The sequence below is a fragment of the Mastigoproctus giganteus genome, chromosome 10, assembly GCF_048544385.1.
Source record: "Mastigoproctus giganteus isolate SK-2022 chromosome 10, ASM4854438v1, whole genome shotgun sequence".
Taxonomy (NCBI): domain Eukaryota; kingdom Metazoa; phylum Arthropoda; class Arachnida; order Uropygi; family Thelyphonidae; genus Mastigoproctus; species Mastigoproctus giganteus.
In genome coordinates this window covers 140,282,375-140,299,164 of record NC_143584.1, presented here as the reverse complement: position 1 = coordinate 140,299,164, position 16,790 = coordinate 140,282,375, and the positions used below count along the sequence as shown (strand labels likewise).

At 37.5% G+C, this 16,790-nt stretch overlaps 1 protein-coding gene across 2 annotated transcripts in view; it reads right to left on the bottom strand.

Annotated features, from left to right (window-relative positions):
* Positions 1 to 12,669, bottom strand: part of ATPCL (ATP-citrate synthase) — a 551,864-nt gene extending 539,195 nt beyond the window's left edge. Inside the window, exon 1 of one of the 2 annotated variants that reach the window (XM_090382775.1) lies at positions 12,558 to 12,669. The gene's annotated coding sequence lies outside the window, so the exon portion shown is untranslated. Of the gene's footprint in view, positions 1 to 11,964; positions 12,215 to 12,557 lie in introns of those variants that run through there. The other variant, XM_090382774.1, reaches the window with a different exon arrangement.
* Between the last annotated feature and the right edge of the window lie 4,121 nt (positions 12,670 to 16,790).

Below are 16,790 nucleotides of genomic sequence, written 5' to 3'. Positions count from 1 at the left end.
TTTGAACTTGTCTAGCCATCCCACAGAAGTTTTTAACTCATTTACTCCCATAGATTTCGCAAGCTCCAAAGCCCTAATAATAGGCCCATTAATGGAATTTTTTTTCCATTAATGGGCCTATCTGTCACGAAACGTTCGCGACAAAACCACTCATACGTAACATTGTCAATTTGAAGTCCAACAGTTTTCGGGAATGATTTTTGAACCTGATCATTTCCGTGTTGCCAAAATTATTATTTTATTATTATTATTATTAGCCACATGGTACAAGGAAGCCTGAGGCATATGCTGCACCAGTCAAAAAAATAATAATTCCCGAGTTACCCTGAGTGAGTGAGAGAGAGAGAGAGAGAGAGAGAGAGAAGTAGAAAGGAATCACCAAGAAAGAGAAGAATGATGATATCCAGATCAGGACCCTGGGTTTGCCAAGCCCATACTCACCAGATGTGAGCCCCCGGGGTTTAATTATTTGAGCAGTTCATTTTTTTTCTTTAGGATGTCTCTTACCTGCGTCTTCCCAATTTTGAATTTTGCAGCGAGAGTGCGAACACTAGTTTTTTGCCGATCATACGCATTAATGAGTTAGACTTTATCTTTTAAAGTTAAATGTTTACGAGAAGACACTGTGCACTTCACACGACACTGAACAAAACTGAAAACTGAAACTGAAAAGATGAAAGGCCGACCATATTCCCCCCCCCCTGCACACACCGAATTCATCAGAAATTTTACACGTGCCTTAAAATTCTTGAAAAAGGGTTTAGAACCTCGCCGTAAACCTTGATAAAATTCAGAGAATCGGAAATAGAAAATAAACACACGATTGAGGCAATACGTGGAAGAAAAGTTCCTAGAAAAAGGGCCGTAAGCTCGCCCGCTGTCCGTTATGGGGAGATCAAATTGAGTGCTAATCTAAACGAAACAGTGCAGATTGCCTGTCCGCGTCCGTTACAGAGAATGTCCGCTAGACAGAAACTGCAAACACGTTAAAACCAATAGAGGCGAGTTGGGGAATTTGAAAATGTCCGTTGTAGAGAGATGTCCGTTAACGAGAGGTGTCCGTTAGGAGAAGTTTCACTGTATATCAAGCACACACTAAAATCCTGGCCAACATTATCAAAAATTTACATTTTGTTATTTTCATATTCTGTTGTTTAAATAAAGCATTATGTTCATTTCTTTACAATTTTATTTGAATTTTATTCTCTTGACATCACCAAAGCTTTTGACTGTGTTTGTCATAAAGGTCTTCCAGATGAACTCCATCTTCTGGTTTGCAAACTGCAGTATCCAGTTTTTTCTCTGACCGCTCACTGCAGGTTATGGTAGACAGTTCTCCATCTAACTTCTCCACTAATGCAGGTATTCCTCAAAGTTCAGTTCTTCCTCTCAATCTTTTCCTCTTGTATATTAATGACCTCTTTTCATTGACCCAAAATCCTATCCACAGTTTTGCTAATGATAGCACATTCCATTCCACCTTTCAGTATGAGAAACTTTGCCCTGGACAAACAGCTTCAACTACTCAAATATCCACTACCAATTCCCTAAATGCTGATCTCCAGGTAATTCTCCAGTGGGGCAAAGATAATTTAGTTAATTTCAATCCTTCTAAAACTCAGTTGTATCTTCTATCTCACAAAATGGATTCTTCTGCTACTGTGCTTATCTTTGCTTACAATCAGATTTTTAGAGAAAAGCACATATTTCTATTAGAGATTACCCTGATTTCTAATCTCTCTTGGCATCAGCACATCACAAATATTTCTTCATCTGCACCAAAAAAAAAATAGGTTTTCTTTTTCACTCTGCTGTTACTTTTCTTCTAAACAACTGCTCACTATGTACAAATCAAAAATTCACCCTACCATGGAATATTGTTCCCACAGTTGGGGTAGTATCTCCAAAACCTGACTAAGGTTTCTAGACTCCATTCAAAAAGAGGGCAGTTAGGTTAATTAATGACCCACTGTCTCATAGACATTATATATCTGCTGCATGCCTTTTCTATAGATACTTCCACGGGCACCATTCTTCTGAATTGACTTCTATAAATTCCCGCTCTCTCTTCTAAACCAGTCATCCTTTCACTGTTCAACTCCAAACTCACAGAACCAACTTTTCTTCTTCCTCATTTATTCCTTCAACTTCAGTTTTCTGGAACAAATTCCTGAAAATTACAACCTACAGAAATTAAAGTCTAATGTCAACAAGTATCTTCTTTCATCTTCTGAACCTTCAACCAAAGCACAGTACTAAATACTACAGGTTATAATACTTCTCGTGCTCAGGGTTTTCGGAAAAAATACATATATTTTTGTCAAGCTACCTTTGCTGGAAACAGACTAATTCAGTCAGAGAAGAAAGCCCAAAAATGCCTCTGCCTTCTCCAATCCAGATTGACTCATTCCCATGATTTTCAATTCTAGCACTGATGTTGTTGTTATTTGGTTTTTAGGAGCATTAGCAACTAAAGCCATATTGCTCCGGGGATATGCGGTGGTCATTCCCTGACCTTTCCGCATTATCCGTATTTGGTGGTCACGGGCTTGAACCCCGGTCCAATCAAGAAGCATGTGCTACGCATTGCTGCTCCTGCCCACCTGGCTACGGAGGCACCCCCTGGCACTGAGTTTACATATACATGTATAACAAGAATATGGCAAAGTGCAAGCGAAGAGAGTTTTAATGCTAGTTGTGGATGGTCTGGATGCTTTAAATGCAATTTCCTGTTATAAAGAATTTTACACAAAGAAAGAAAAATAAATGAAACATCCAAAAATCAGTTCTTTAACAAAAAAAGGCTGCAATATCTGGGTTTATATGTAGCCTATATTAACTAAAGAGAAAAACAGTTAGTGACTCACATCACACATCATCAGATCACAAATCATATGGGAGAGAGGACTCAGTTGAGCTACTAATTGTTTTCTCCACTAATTGTTAAACTATTTGCTGTTATTCCATTTTTATAGTTTATTAAAAGTGATGAATGTGTTCTTTTATCCACATAAAAAAATTTTTTTACCTTCAGAACATATATTTCATGCAATATGTGTCATATGCAAATCAATGCTTATAGAGGTTGATTAGCTCTTCTGTTCATCGTTGTTTGTGGCGGTGCTAGGAACATAACCACAATGAATGGCAAGGCCTCACTGTATTTGCCAACTTATCACAATGTGAGTGATAAGTTGGAAAATTTTTAGGTTAAAAAGTGCATTCAAAGTAACAAGAACCAATGTTATAAAAAGAATAGGAAAACTTTAAGCCATCTTCGATTGAAGATATGAATCAACAACATACAGCATTAACACATTCACTGTTTCATTACACAAATATGCAGCATCAGGTTTTCAATCCACTTAGAGGGGAAACCACCCTACTTTTTAAAAATAGTCTCATAGTAAATATTGTAAGTTTGATAGCTGGACATATTTTAAAGAAAAAAGACTTTGAAACCTTTGGTAATATCAAATATTACATCAAAAAGGCGAAGATAAACTATTTACTGTTATTCCAAGATAAGGTTTAAAGAAAAATCCTTCACCATTCTTATAAAAGAGCTGAAAATTTGATGAAAGCAAATTTTCACACATTTGTCCTACAATCATCTTTTTCTGATTATGATTTCTTGGATTGAAGATATGATTTCTCCAATCCAAGAAAGAGTAAGGGTGTCATGAACGTTTAGTTTACTCAAACCATTTAAAGCCTTCAAGGTTTCAGTCAAGTCTACTTAGAGATGTCTATTTTCCAAATGCTGTGATTTACAGAACTCAAGTCTTTCTTGGTAAAAGCATCCTTTTGCACTGCAGAATTATTTTGTTGCCCTTCTCTGCACCCAGTCCAACTGATCTACATCCTTCCAAAAATTAGGCTTCCAAACCTACATGTGGTATTCAAGATGCAACCTAACTACTGCCTTGTACAACAGGATAATCACCTCTTTTCCTGGCTGGCAAAATTACTGTACATTACTGACAGAACTTAAGCTGTGCTAGCAGCTTGCCTGCAATGTCAGATTGTACAACTGACCCAGTCTATTTCATTCTTCATTATCTTGAGTTTCGTATCACCCAAATGATGTGTTATTCTAGGATTATTGTAACAGAAATGAAGTACTTTCCAATTATCAATGTTAAACCACAATTGCATTTTTCAGCATATCTGTTTAATTTATTCGGTTCTTGTTGGAGTAACATACCCTGATTACTGTCATTAATTACTTTCTGTTATCAACAAAATTAGACATTAAACTTCACATGCCCCACTATTCTTACTAAATATTAAAAACAGTAAGTAAGTAAGAAGCCCAAAACTAACTCCTGAAGAATCCCATTCATAACCACTTAGAATATGTCTGCCAGTGCAAAGGTAGATGACATTGTAGAGCAGATTTTTTTTTTAAGGGCACAAAAGTTGATATTGTTGTACACAATAGCATTTATGATATTAAGAGTAGGAGATCTGAGGTCTTGCTTAAGTCCTCAGATCTCCTACTCTTAATATCATAAATATTAACAGGGCAATATTGTGGAAAAAGTCGTGAGTTAGGACTGAATTTTAAAGTGTCTACAATTCTGCCCAGACACAATAAGAGGGAGTACATGTTCAGAGCCTTGTCATTCAATTCAGCACTGGAAAAAGAATGTCCAATGCTCAAGGGATATAATTTTTCTCAGCATGGTCTGTGATTGTTAACAGAAGAGACTTTTTTTTACAGGGATGGGAAAAATTTAAATAGAACAGGTGCAAGAACATTTGCTGATGCTACAAGACAATGATAGGTGGGTCAGAAAACTGCTAGCTTGGGGAGGAGGATATATATAGGCTAATAGATTAACCAGAGCCATACACACAGAGGTGAAGGTGATTCTTGCACTGCTTCTATTTGAAGGTGCAGTGGCCTGTCATGGAATAAGTGAATACATGGAATGTGTAAGGGTAACTAAGAATAAGACGGTGTTCGAAGGCCGGCCGCTAGTTAGTACACCAGACCAAACCTATTGGTAACTCTCTAGGAGGCTTCCGGATCAGGTAGTGTATAATCTTGCTACCTCTACTCTCCCAGATAGTGACTGGAGAGAGTCCGAGTAGTGTGTATGCGGGGAGCATTGTCGAGGCCACGTTATGTCAAGGATCTCGGTATATTCTTACCACATGTATGCCATATCCAAAAATTTCATTACTTCATACAGCATGTACCACCCACTTTTTCTTACTATTGAATACACCATGAATTGTCAAACTAATAGAGCAACCTTATCTGCGAAAAGATCTAAACCTCCCAAGGATTTCCTAATTCATTTCACAAATATACGTGGTCTCAATTCTAATTTCAATGATGTCCATTTCCACTTGCAGTCTGCCAAACCCCATGTACTCTTTCTGACAGAATCTCAGTTATCGGTTGATTCAACTACTGCTCATCTCAGATATCCAAATTATTCGTCTCAGATCTGCTCATCTCAGATATCCAAATTATGATTCCTTTCGCCTCAAAGGTGGTACTTGTGCATATGTCCGTTCTGATATTCCCTGTCAGAGACTTGGCAATTTGGAATCTCCTCTCTTTGATCTTCTCTGGCTTCAAATCTCTCTACCTCATTGTGTCAAATTCATCTGTTGTCTCTACCGTTCTCCCAACTCCACTAATCACTTGGAGCTCTTTGACTTCCTCTCGTTGCAACTTGACTTTCTCCAATCCAACTTTCCTAACAGTGAGGTAATTTTCCTTGGTGATTTTAATGTTCACAACTCCAGCTGGCTTCCGTTTTCTAGTCACACCGACCCAGCAGGTCGAGATGCTGAGGCTTTTGCAATTACTAATGACCTAGCACAGATTGTTCATTTACCTACAAGAATACCGGACAATCCTAATCATACAGCCAATACGCTTGATCTTTTTCTCACAAAGAACCCTTCTAAGTACACGGTCAAAGTGAGAGGTCCTTTAGGCACTTCAGATCACAACTTGGTGATTGTCTCTTCTCCAATGGAACCTTTATCTCATAGCTATTCCCAACCTCGTGTTGTTTGGCATTACATGAATGCAAAATAGAATGATCTGCGAGACTTCTTTTCTTCTTTTCCTTGGTCGGATTACTGTTTCAAAAGTTCTGATGTCAACGTTTGCTCAGATCGTGTCAGTAAAATTATTCTTGCAGGAATGGAATCCTTTATCCCACACTCCACTTTAAAATCTCGTCCTTTATCTAAACCTTGGTTTTCCAATAAATGTGCTAAGGCTGTCCAAGAGAAGAATGTTGCATATCGTAATTGGCTTGTTTCTAATTCTTCAGTTTCATTTTCTGCCTACACCAAAGCTCGCAACAATTGTAAAGCAGTTATTAATCAGTCCAAACTAGAGTTTGAACAGGCTAAGAGTAGAAAACTTGCTTCTTGCCCTAATGGTAGCCGAGCAGTCTGGTCTCTTGCCAAAGCTATTAGCCGCAACTTTTGCCCATCACTGCTCCCACCTCTGTCCAAATCAGATGGTTCTGTTGTCACTTCAGCCAAGGATAAAACTGACCTGCTAGCATCCCATTTTTCTTCCAGCTCATGTATTAATGATCTTGGTAAAACACCTCCCACCATTCCCAACATGCTCCATCCAATGCCTCCTGTGGTCTTCCGTCAAAAGGATATCAGAAGGATTTTGATGAATCTTGATGCTAAGAAAGCTCCAGGTCCTGATGGTATTTCTCCACTTGTTCTCAAAACCTGTGCTCCTGAACTTACTCCTATTCTTTGCCGCCTTTTTTCACTTTCTTATTCCAAAGGTGTTTTTCCTTCTGCTTGGAAATTTGCTCATATCCAGCCAGTTCCTAAAAAGGTGACAAATCCCTCCCATCCAATTATCGTCCCATTGCAATTACTTCTACTCTTTCTAAAGTAATGGAGAAATCAATTAACCGCCAACTGTTAAACTACCTAGAAACCTTCCATCTGATCAACAATCACCAGTATGGATTCCATCAGTGTCGATCCACTGGTGATATTCTGGCTTATGTTACCCATTTATGGACTAATTCAATGGAAAGGTTCGGTGAAACACAAGTAGTTGCTCTTGACATCTCAAAGGCTTTTGATCGTGTTTGGCATAAAGGTCTTCTAAACAAGCTTCCATCTTATGGTTTGCCAACTGTTTTTAGTAATTGGTTATCCAGTTTTCTCTCTGATCGCTCACTGAGGGTGATGGTAGATGGCTCTCTGTCTTCTAACTTCTCCACTAATGCCGGTGTCCCCCAAAGTTCAGTTCTTTCCCCCACTCTTTTCCTCTTGTATATCACTGACCTTCTTCCATTGACTGGAAATCCTATCCATAGTTTTGCCGATGATAGCACATTGCATTCAACTTTCCATTTTGAGAAACCTTGTCCTGCGCAATCAGCTTCAACTTCTTGAAAATCTGATACCAATTCCTTAAATGCCGATCTTCAGGTAATTCTCCAGTGGGGTAAAGACAACTTAGTTGATTTCAACCCTTCTAAAACTCAGTCTTGTCTTATATCTCGCAAAAAGGATTCTTCTGCTCCTATGCTTATCTTTAGTGACACTCCAATTTCTAGGCAAAAGGATATATCTCTTTTGGGGATTACCCTGACTTCTAATTTCTCTTGGCACAAGCACATTACAAATATTGCTTCCTCTGCATCTAAAAAACTTGGTTTTCTCTTTCGCTCTCGGTGTTACTTTTCTTCCAAACAGCTGCTCACTCTGTATAAATCGCAAATCCGCCCTGCCATTGAATATTGTTCCCACATCTGGGGTGGTGCCCCCAAAACCTCTCTCAGGCTTCTTGATTCCATTCAGAAGTGGGCAGTTAGTTTAATTAATGATTCATCTCTAACAGAGTCTCTCCACTCGCTGCCTCATAGATGCACTGTTTCTGCTGCATGCCTCTTCTACAGATACTTCCATGGGCACTGTTCTTCTGAATTGGCTTCTATAATTCCTGCTCTCTCTTTCAAAACAATCCGAACATGTGCTGCCACCAGCCAACATCCATTTACTGTCCAACTTCAAACCCACAGAACCAACTTTTCATCTTCCTCATTTATTCATTCAACTGCCGTTTTCTGGAACAACCTTCCTTCATACGTATTTCCTGAAAATTACAACTACAGAAGTTCAAGTCCAATGTCAACAAATATCTTCTTTCGTCTTCTCAACCTCCAACCCAAGCACGGTACTAAGTACTATAGGTTCTAATACCTCTCCTGTTTGGGGTTCACATAAAAAAAAAAAAAAAAAAAAATATACACTTGCATGTACACTAATGCTAGAAGTATTGTAAATAAACTTGATGAATCTGAAGTACTGATTAAGTCATCAAATGCAGACATTGCAGGAATAGCAAAGACATGGTGACACTCAGACATAAGTGATGCTGAAGTGATATCAGACATAAGTGATATTGGGAGTACAATGTATATAAGAACAGACAGGCCAGGAGGGGTGGAAGGGTTGTGCTCAATTAAAGAGCATATAAAATCTAAGGCGGTGCATCCAGTCAACATGGGTAACCAGTACAATGTCAGGTCAGTTTGGTGTGATATAAGCACTGGGAAAACAAAACAGAGGGTAGGAGTGTGTTATAGGCTTAATGGTTGTGATAAGTATACCAAACAGCTATACAGAGAAATGGAGTGGGCCAGTAAATCAGAATGTCTTATAAATGGAGGATTTAAACTTTTCCAATACTGACTGTAATTTGCGGGTTGGTTGGTTGGTCACTCGTACACTAGCAAGACTTTTATAGATTTCTTGGACTGTTTTCTACAGCAGCATGCTAGAGAGGCAACAAAAGAAAGCAATACTCTTGATTTGGTTATCACCAGTGATTACATGCATTAAGAATCTGTAGGTAAAAGAAACACTGCTTACAGCGATCATAGTGTACTAATGTGGAATTTAATTAAAGACATAACTACTGTAAAGGGAAAGGCTTTCACTTTCGTAAGGGTGACTGCAGTGGTCTCAGAATTTTTTTTTAAATTCTACTTTTTACAGTGAGACCAACTAATGATGTTACCAACAACAAATTCTAAATGGGAAGCATTCAGAGAAATAATCATTGAAGTTACTAGACTTTTCATACTAAGGCAGAATATGAGAAGTCCCTGGCAAAGTGCCAAGAAAAGCAGCAAAGACTTCTATACTAATATTAACAGTAGAAGGAAGGGAATGAATCACATTGGACACGATGTCAATGGGTTAACTGTTGATGACCCTGCTTAGGTTGCTGACAAACTGAATAGGTAATTTTGCATCTACATTCACACACAAGGAATTCTTAAGGAGAGGGGATGCCAGAGGTTCATTAAACTATAATAGAAAGATAAATGATTTTGTGATAACTAAAAGGAAAGTGGAGGAATTGAAGCCAAACATAAAAAAGGAACCTAGGGTGGATGAGTTCTGCCCAATCATATTAAGAGAAGCAGCAAAGTGGATAAGCAAGCCTTTAGTCGTAATTATGAGAGCATCCTTGGATTCAGGAGAAGTTCTTATGGGCTGGAGATGTTCGAATGTATCCACAATTCATAAAGGGAATCAAAAGTGACATCAGTAATTACAGACTGATTGCAAAAAATAATTTTAATGTCACATACTTGGATTTTGGGAAGGCTTTTGATAACTGTAGCACATAAAAGACTGCTGTATAAACTATGGAGTAATGTGGCATTAAAGCCAAGTTACTACTATGGATAAAGGGATGGTTAAGTGAAAGAAGACAGGGAGTGGTTAACAATGGGCACTGCTCTTCGTTTATTAATGTTATCAATGAAGTTTCCCTGGGTTCAGCACTGGGCCCATTATTGTTTTCAATAATTACTAATGCTATTGATGAAGGTATATCAGGTTTAATGTCAAAGTTTGCAGATGATACCAAGTTTGGCAGAGCGGTTAACGACAGTAATCAGGGTGAGCTACTGCAACAAGATTTACAAAAATTAGGTCAATGGTTGAGAAATGGTAGTCTAAGTTTAGCATTGACAAATGCAATGTATGGCATATGGGTATTCCAGAGTAACTTGTGAACTGTGTAGTACTACACTGAGGGTAGTGGAAAATGAAAAGGACCTTGGGTTAATCATCCAGTCAGCTAAGAAATCCTTTGAGCAGTGCAGATATTCTGCCAGGACAACTCATGGGGTTTTGTCAATAATATACAAAAACTCTGTAAACAGGGATAAGGACATGATTATCCCTTTATACAAGGCCATGATTAGGTCACATCTTGAGTATTATTCGTAGCCGAGTGGGCAGGAGCGGGAGTGCAGTAGCACACACTCTCTGAGTAGACCGGGGTTCAAGCCCCTGACTGCTGAATACGGTCGATCTGCCAACCCGCACTGGACCAGCGTGGCAGATTATGGTCCATTTCCCTCAGCATGAATTGTTGAGGAGGCTTCCATCCTGCAGTGGGTTGATAATGGCTGCACTTTACTTTTTTTTTTTACTTGAGTATTATATACAGGTCTGGAAGCCTCACTTTAGGATGTAGATCTGCTGGGATGGGTGCAGAGAGGGGCAGCCAGACTGGTGCCAGTGCTCTTACCTATCAAGGCTTCTATTCTGCAGCTTCTGGAGGCTAGGGACCTGTGAGAGTGATCTGATTGAGGTGTTTAAGGCCTTGAATGGATTAAATAAGCTGAATGTAAATAGCATTCTTCCTCTTGCTGAGACTATATACACGAGGGGACATAAATTTAAGTTGAAAGGGATGGTTGCAGGCTAGATGTGCAGAAGTTTGCCCTCAACCAGAGTATGGTTGATTTTTGAAACAGCTTCCATCTGTTGTTGTGGAAGTGAATTTGTCCAGTTATTCCTTGAATAAATTCAAGGAATAACTGGACAAATAACAAATTCTTGAAGGGTGTACACATTTATTTTTATTTTTTTTGGCTGATGCTATATAAGCTTGGTTTCTGGCATCATTATATGGCACTACTACCACACTATCCCCTACACTCAAACCATCCTTTTATCCATGGCAGTATCATTCCTTCAATACCACATTGCTTCAACTTGTATAGCAGTCATTCATGTGGAACAATATCAAGAATTTAACATACAGGTAGTTGAAATATTCTGAATATCGTCATCCTTTCACACATTGACCAGCATATTTTTTGTTGTTTTTATTTTGTTTTTTCTCGAGGTACTGTTTTATAAGATGACCTTTTTCTGCTGGTATGTGAGTAATCTAGGAATAAGAAAAATCTTCACATTTGCTATAAATTAATGCAGTCACCTACAAAGAACTTATCACTGCTAACAACTGTTATCACCATTTCTTTATAAAAAATTGATTTAAATTCTGTACAATAAAATTTATATTTCATTATTTTAATAAATGAAATAAATATTACAATGTAAAAATCACTGTACACCCCCAAACCACTAATGGCTATAAATTCTATATAGGTAAAAGGTGTTATTAATTAGCAAATATATCAATTAACTTTGATTAATTAGCATACATTTTTTGCATGTTTGCCAACTTTTGCCAATATTTATGATATATACAAAAAATAATAATAATGAAATTTTAGCTTTTTTTGCAATGTTGTAATCTGCGTGAACATATGAAACATTTATTTACATCGTTCCTCTTTCTCCTGTTACGTATTTACTTCATATTTATAAATTATGCGAATAAACTTTCCAATTTCATATGTTCAGCAATCTGTGAGCCAAAGTGGACAAATTACGTTATCCACAGTCATCAAATGTGCTCCAAAGCGGTTAACTCATATTAACAACCACAATAATAAACAAATACGATTTCAAAATTAATGTATCAAAGTAGTTCAAGTGATGGCCCATCACATAAATATAGACCTTTCCAATAAGAAATACTAGGGAGTAAACATCAGTAAAATAATTGCTAATGACACAATTTTAAACATGCAGATATACTTAATATAAGTTTTTATATTGTGTACTTACCTATGAATTTTTAAAATACCGAAAACTAACAATATGATAACAACCTTACACTAATTTGAGTTATTCCCAAACGATATTTCCACAACGGACTGAAAATGCCGAACAACCGCTACTGCCGAACGGAAACACGGAAAAGCAAACCGAAGACAGCTAATTCTCATGCGGAAATTCTTGTCTTTTCAGTAAGGCCACCTCACCAAATAGACAGGTTATCGTAAACATGATGCTGTGGCCTTACAGGAGATGTCGATCCGGTCAAGGTCGCCCTTAAGCACAAGCCACTTCAAAATATAGAAATAATATTTGAATCGAAGCAATCGAAACTGATGCCTTGAAAAATCATATGAAAAGGAAAGGGGAAAAAAAAAACTATATTTTTTTTTTTTTTGCTGTTGATCACTTTTGATTAAATTGTTCAATAAATCAGGTAATATCAGTTTCACCTGAGAGTAGCATAAATTAACTTGCCACAAAATGAAATCGTTAACAAGTATTCCTATTTTTAATTAATTTAGGATTCTGTACTGGACGATTTGTAATTCTAAATTATATGATTTACTTTTACATTGATAGAGTATAAATTGGGTACATACTTCCTCAGGATTACTAAAGCAGCGTGGAATAAACCACAATGGATAAAACTCAACGTTTGTGTGAGTGTATCCAAATATATGAGCATCACAAAGCGTTAAAATGGTGAAAACTTAAACTTTGCAAAATTTCTACAAGTTCATTACAGGGTTCTGTTTATATATATATATATATATACTAATTAAATAAATTATTTCAATCAAAGCCGTATTATAAGTTTCGGTTTTGGTCTTATAGTATTTATTTTGCCTAAAGTGTTCCAGAGTTTTCACTACTAGAGTTCGCTGTCTGCCAACTTCATTTTATTGTGTAAATAATTAAGTATGAATACATGACATCCAAAAAAGAAAATCCTGCTGATTTACATACAAAATTTAATACTTGTAATATAACATAATATAATACTGTATTAATTAATTTTAATGAAAATAAACTTTAATTTCATAAAAATTGAAATTATTGTTAAATCTGTTTACTCTACTTGTCTTTTTCATTAAAAACTATGAAAATAAATAAACGCAAAAAAATAAAGTATGTAATCTAAAAAAAATCACAGAAATGCAGTAATACAGTAAACCCCCGCGAATTCCTGAGAAATGCCGCGAATACTGAGTTATGGCTCCCATAGTAATAAAGGGGTTACGTTCCAAAGTATGAAATATATAAGAAAACTAGTCTAAAATTTTGTCTATGTATGTATTATATGTACCTTCATAATATGACTATGTATATAGACAGCACATAGTGAAATGGAAGCATATGGCATCCAAATAAAAATAAGAAACAATTTAATATTAAATGTAATATTTATTAGAAATTTCAGACCAGCGCCTTTGCTAGCTAAAAAACTTATCCCGCCAGTGCTATCAAGCTTCGTTAAAGTGTTGATAAAGGAGTTTTGCCTTTTCACGAATGATGAGTGAACTTAACGGAATTTTATTTTAAGTTCGGTCTTCTATCCACAGATTTAAAGCTTTTTCCATTTTTTCTAATTTAACATCACGAGTTACAGAGCAAATTTTTGAAGCAATAGCGCGTTTTCACGGACACTACGGCGGATTTTTTCTTCCGATTTCTTGATTGATCGTACCGTTAACTCATTGATTTTATAATGTTTTGCCACTGAGGAGACATTTTCACCATTAGAAATTTTATCTAATAACTCAATTTTATTCGCTAATGTCATCACCTTCTTTGATCTTTTCACATTTCCCTTGTTATCCGTAGCCATATTTTTGTACGGGTTAGAAAGAACTTGTCCAAATAAAGTCACTTTCTTCCGTTAACACAAAAACTCGAAGAAGTCTGTTTTACACTGCAAAACGGTAGATTCATCACTTTTGTAAGCATATCAATTTATAGATTGATAAATTTATTCAATTTATAAGCATATAAATTAAAAATAAACAACAAAACCTCCTATGGCAAGCGCATAACACATACTGAACAAGGATTAGCGAGAAACATCCACGCTCGCGATTTTGTCACCCCTCTCCCCCCCACCCACTGAGCGCTGTTTTGACCGGGGAAGATAATTTTAGCCACGCCCATGTTTTTTTTATGACGGAAAATGTTCACGGCGCTTTAAAATTCACATTTTTTTAGGTTTCATTTTATATTAAATCAGCGACCGCGAAAACAGATACCGCGAATAGTGGGGGTTTACTGTAATATGTTTCTCCAGGTTGCACATAGTAATGCCCATTCCGATTATTGTATGACTGCCCCAAGAGCACGAAGAATTTGAAATATTAATTCCTTAAACGATCTCCGCATTGGCATCTTCAGACGCAAATACTATTAATAATAGGGAAAAAGGATACACTTTCAGTGTAACAACATAACCTAGTTTATTCTGAATTTTTAAAAATCCATTTGTTCTCCACTCTAACCTCAAAGAGTTCACAACATCATATACTTGCTTTGTTGCAATAGGCCCAAATCCAGAATTTTTCTTTGGAGGCGGATGAACATTGGAACCATTACTTTGACCGAGAGAAAATGAATCAGTTGGGTTTTTTTTTTGGGGGGGGGTTTCCATTTTGGTCGAGTATCCCTTGAGGGAGGCTGAAGCATGACAGTCATCTCTCTTGGCTGTCATGCTTCAGCTCCATCTCCCTTGGTAAGTCCTTGATTGTAATCATATGATAACAATGGGCTGAGTTGGAATCCCGTCAATGACGGGAGAATTTTTATGGTTTTTTTTTTTTTTTTTTTTTTACAAAGTGGCTGAGTTAATCGGTCTTAGGCGAGGACAGCATGGTTTTTCTCCCGAAAACTCGGATTTTTCGTCCAGTAAACAGAAAATCGATCTCAGAACACGCGCAATTTACAGACAATATACACTGAGCAATATGGCCTTCATCGCTGATGCTTCTAAAAACCCTACAACAATAAAAACTGAGCTATATAGCGAAATATGTTTGCTGATGCACCTAAAGCCTTATAGCAGCAACAGAAGAATTTGACAAAAGCAAACGACAGATTTCCAAAAAACATATGCTCAATTTTTAAAATTACAAAGAACTGATGTCACAAAAAATTAACATAATAATGATAATAAGCACCAGAAACTACAGAAAATACATTGCCAAAGACCAAGTAATGATAGATGACACATTTTGACGATGCCACCTGGTCCCAGAAATAATCCAGCATATCCAAATACCAGTTGATCAAAGAAAGTGTACCGTATTGCAAGTACGAACCCGAAGGCCGTACTAGACACCCCCCCATAATTACTGGGACTTTGCCATACTAAGGGATAAGACGATCCCGCAAAGCAGACAAGACATAACCCTCGTCGACAAGAAGGAAATGGCTACCTACCTGATCGATGTAGTGGCATCCAACATCAGCAACCTCCAGGAAACCTACGAGAAAAAGATCAGGGAGTATGCAGACTTAAGAGAAGAAGTCAAAGAAATGTGGCATATGGGACAAGTAATGCCCATTCCGATTATTGTGTCCACCTTCATTAGAACCAATCAGGTCTCCCAGAGAACACTTACATGAAACTCCAAAATGAACTTTTGGAACGATTCCCGGAAAGCGGGTCAGCGAATAGCGGGCCAGACAAGGACCATCGTCATGAAGAACCTGATAGCACCTGCACTCTGGGGATCAACTACAAAGAACTACAGCGATCAACTACAAAGAACAATGAATATGGGCAACACGGAACAAGAGGAGGAAGAGCAAGAAGAAATACAACTCAAAGCAGCCTGAAGTGGAAAGAGACGAGGTTCTGACAGGCTTAACGTAGCCGAGTGGTCAGGAGCGCGAGTGCAGTAGCATGCACACTTTGAGTGGACAAAGGTTCAAGCCCATGACTGCAAAATACGATTAACCTTTGTATTGATGAATTATTGTAACTCTACCGACCTATTGGTCGTACCGGAGTATAAACAAAAACATTTAAAATGAATAAGGGCAAAAGTTTCAATGTTATAAAAGATTTCAGAAAAAAAGGGCCATAAATTTAAATTAAGAGGGAGGTGAAGAGTGGCTTGCAGGTAATCTTCTTTTAGCCAGTGAGTTGTCAATTATTGGAATAGGTTGCCTCCATGGATTTTTGAGGATGATAGGACAGGCTTGGAGAAATTCAGAGCTCAGCTGAATAGATACCTATGTGAGAGGAAATCAAATAGTTTTATTCATTGCCGACCGGGCTAGCCGGGTGGGTAACGTGTCTGCCTGGCAACCTAAAGGTTGCGGGTTCAAATCCTGCCTCGGGCTTGGATCAAAGTACTGCAAAAACCTTGGGAGGTGCATTATGGCCACAGAAGCTGATGCACCAACAACTACCAAAAAAAAAAAAAAAAAAGTTTTCCTTGCACCACACAGCAAATACTAATTTAGATGTCGCTCCAAATCATAGCTATAGAAAAACCACGATAATTACGCTTTCGCGAATGAGTGCTGTCCCATCTCGAAGGTGAATTTCTGCGTATGTTCTAGCTTACAGCTGCTTACTGATAGAGAAGTAGCGACATCAGGTGTAATCTCCTACCTAATCCTATTTCAAACTTTCTTCAGGTCACACAAAATGTGACCATAAGCATCAACTGGCTAGATCCATTCATTAGTATTAATATTTGCACCATGTCACAAGAAAGCAAAGCTCATGCAGAGAACAAATTGGACGAAAATAACGCTTGATGGAGGTACTTTCTTGGAGCAGTTACATTGGAACAGAGCTTGAGGCTGAACATAAAACAGCAGTTACATCTACG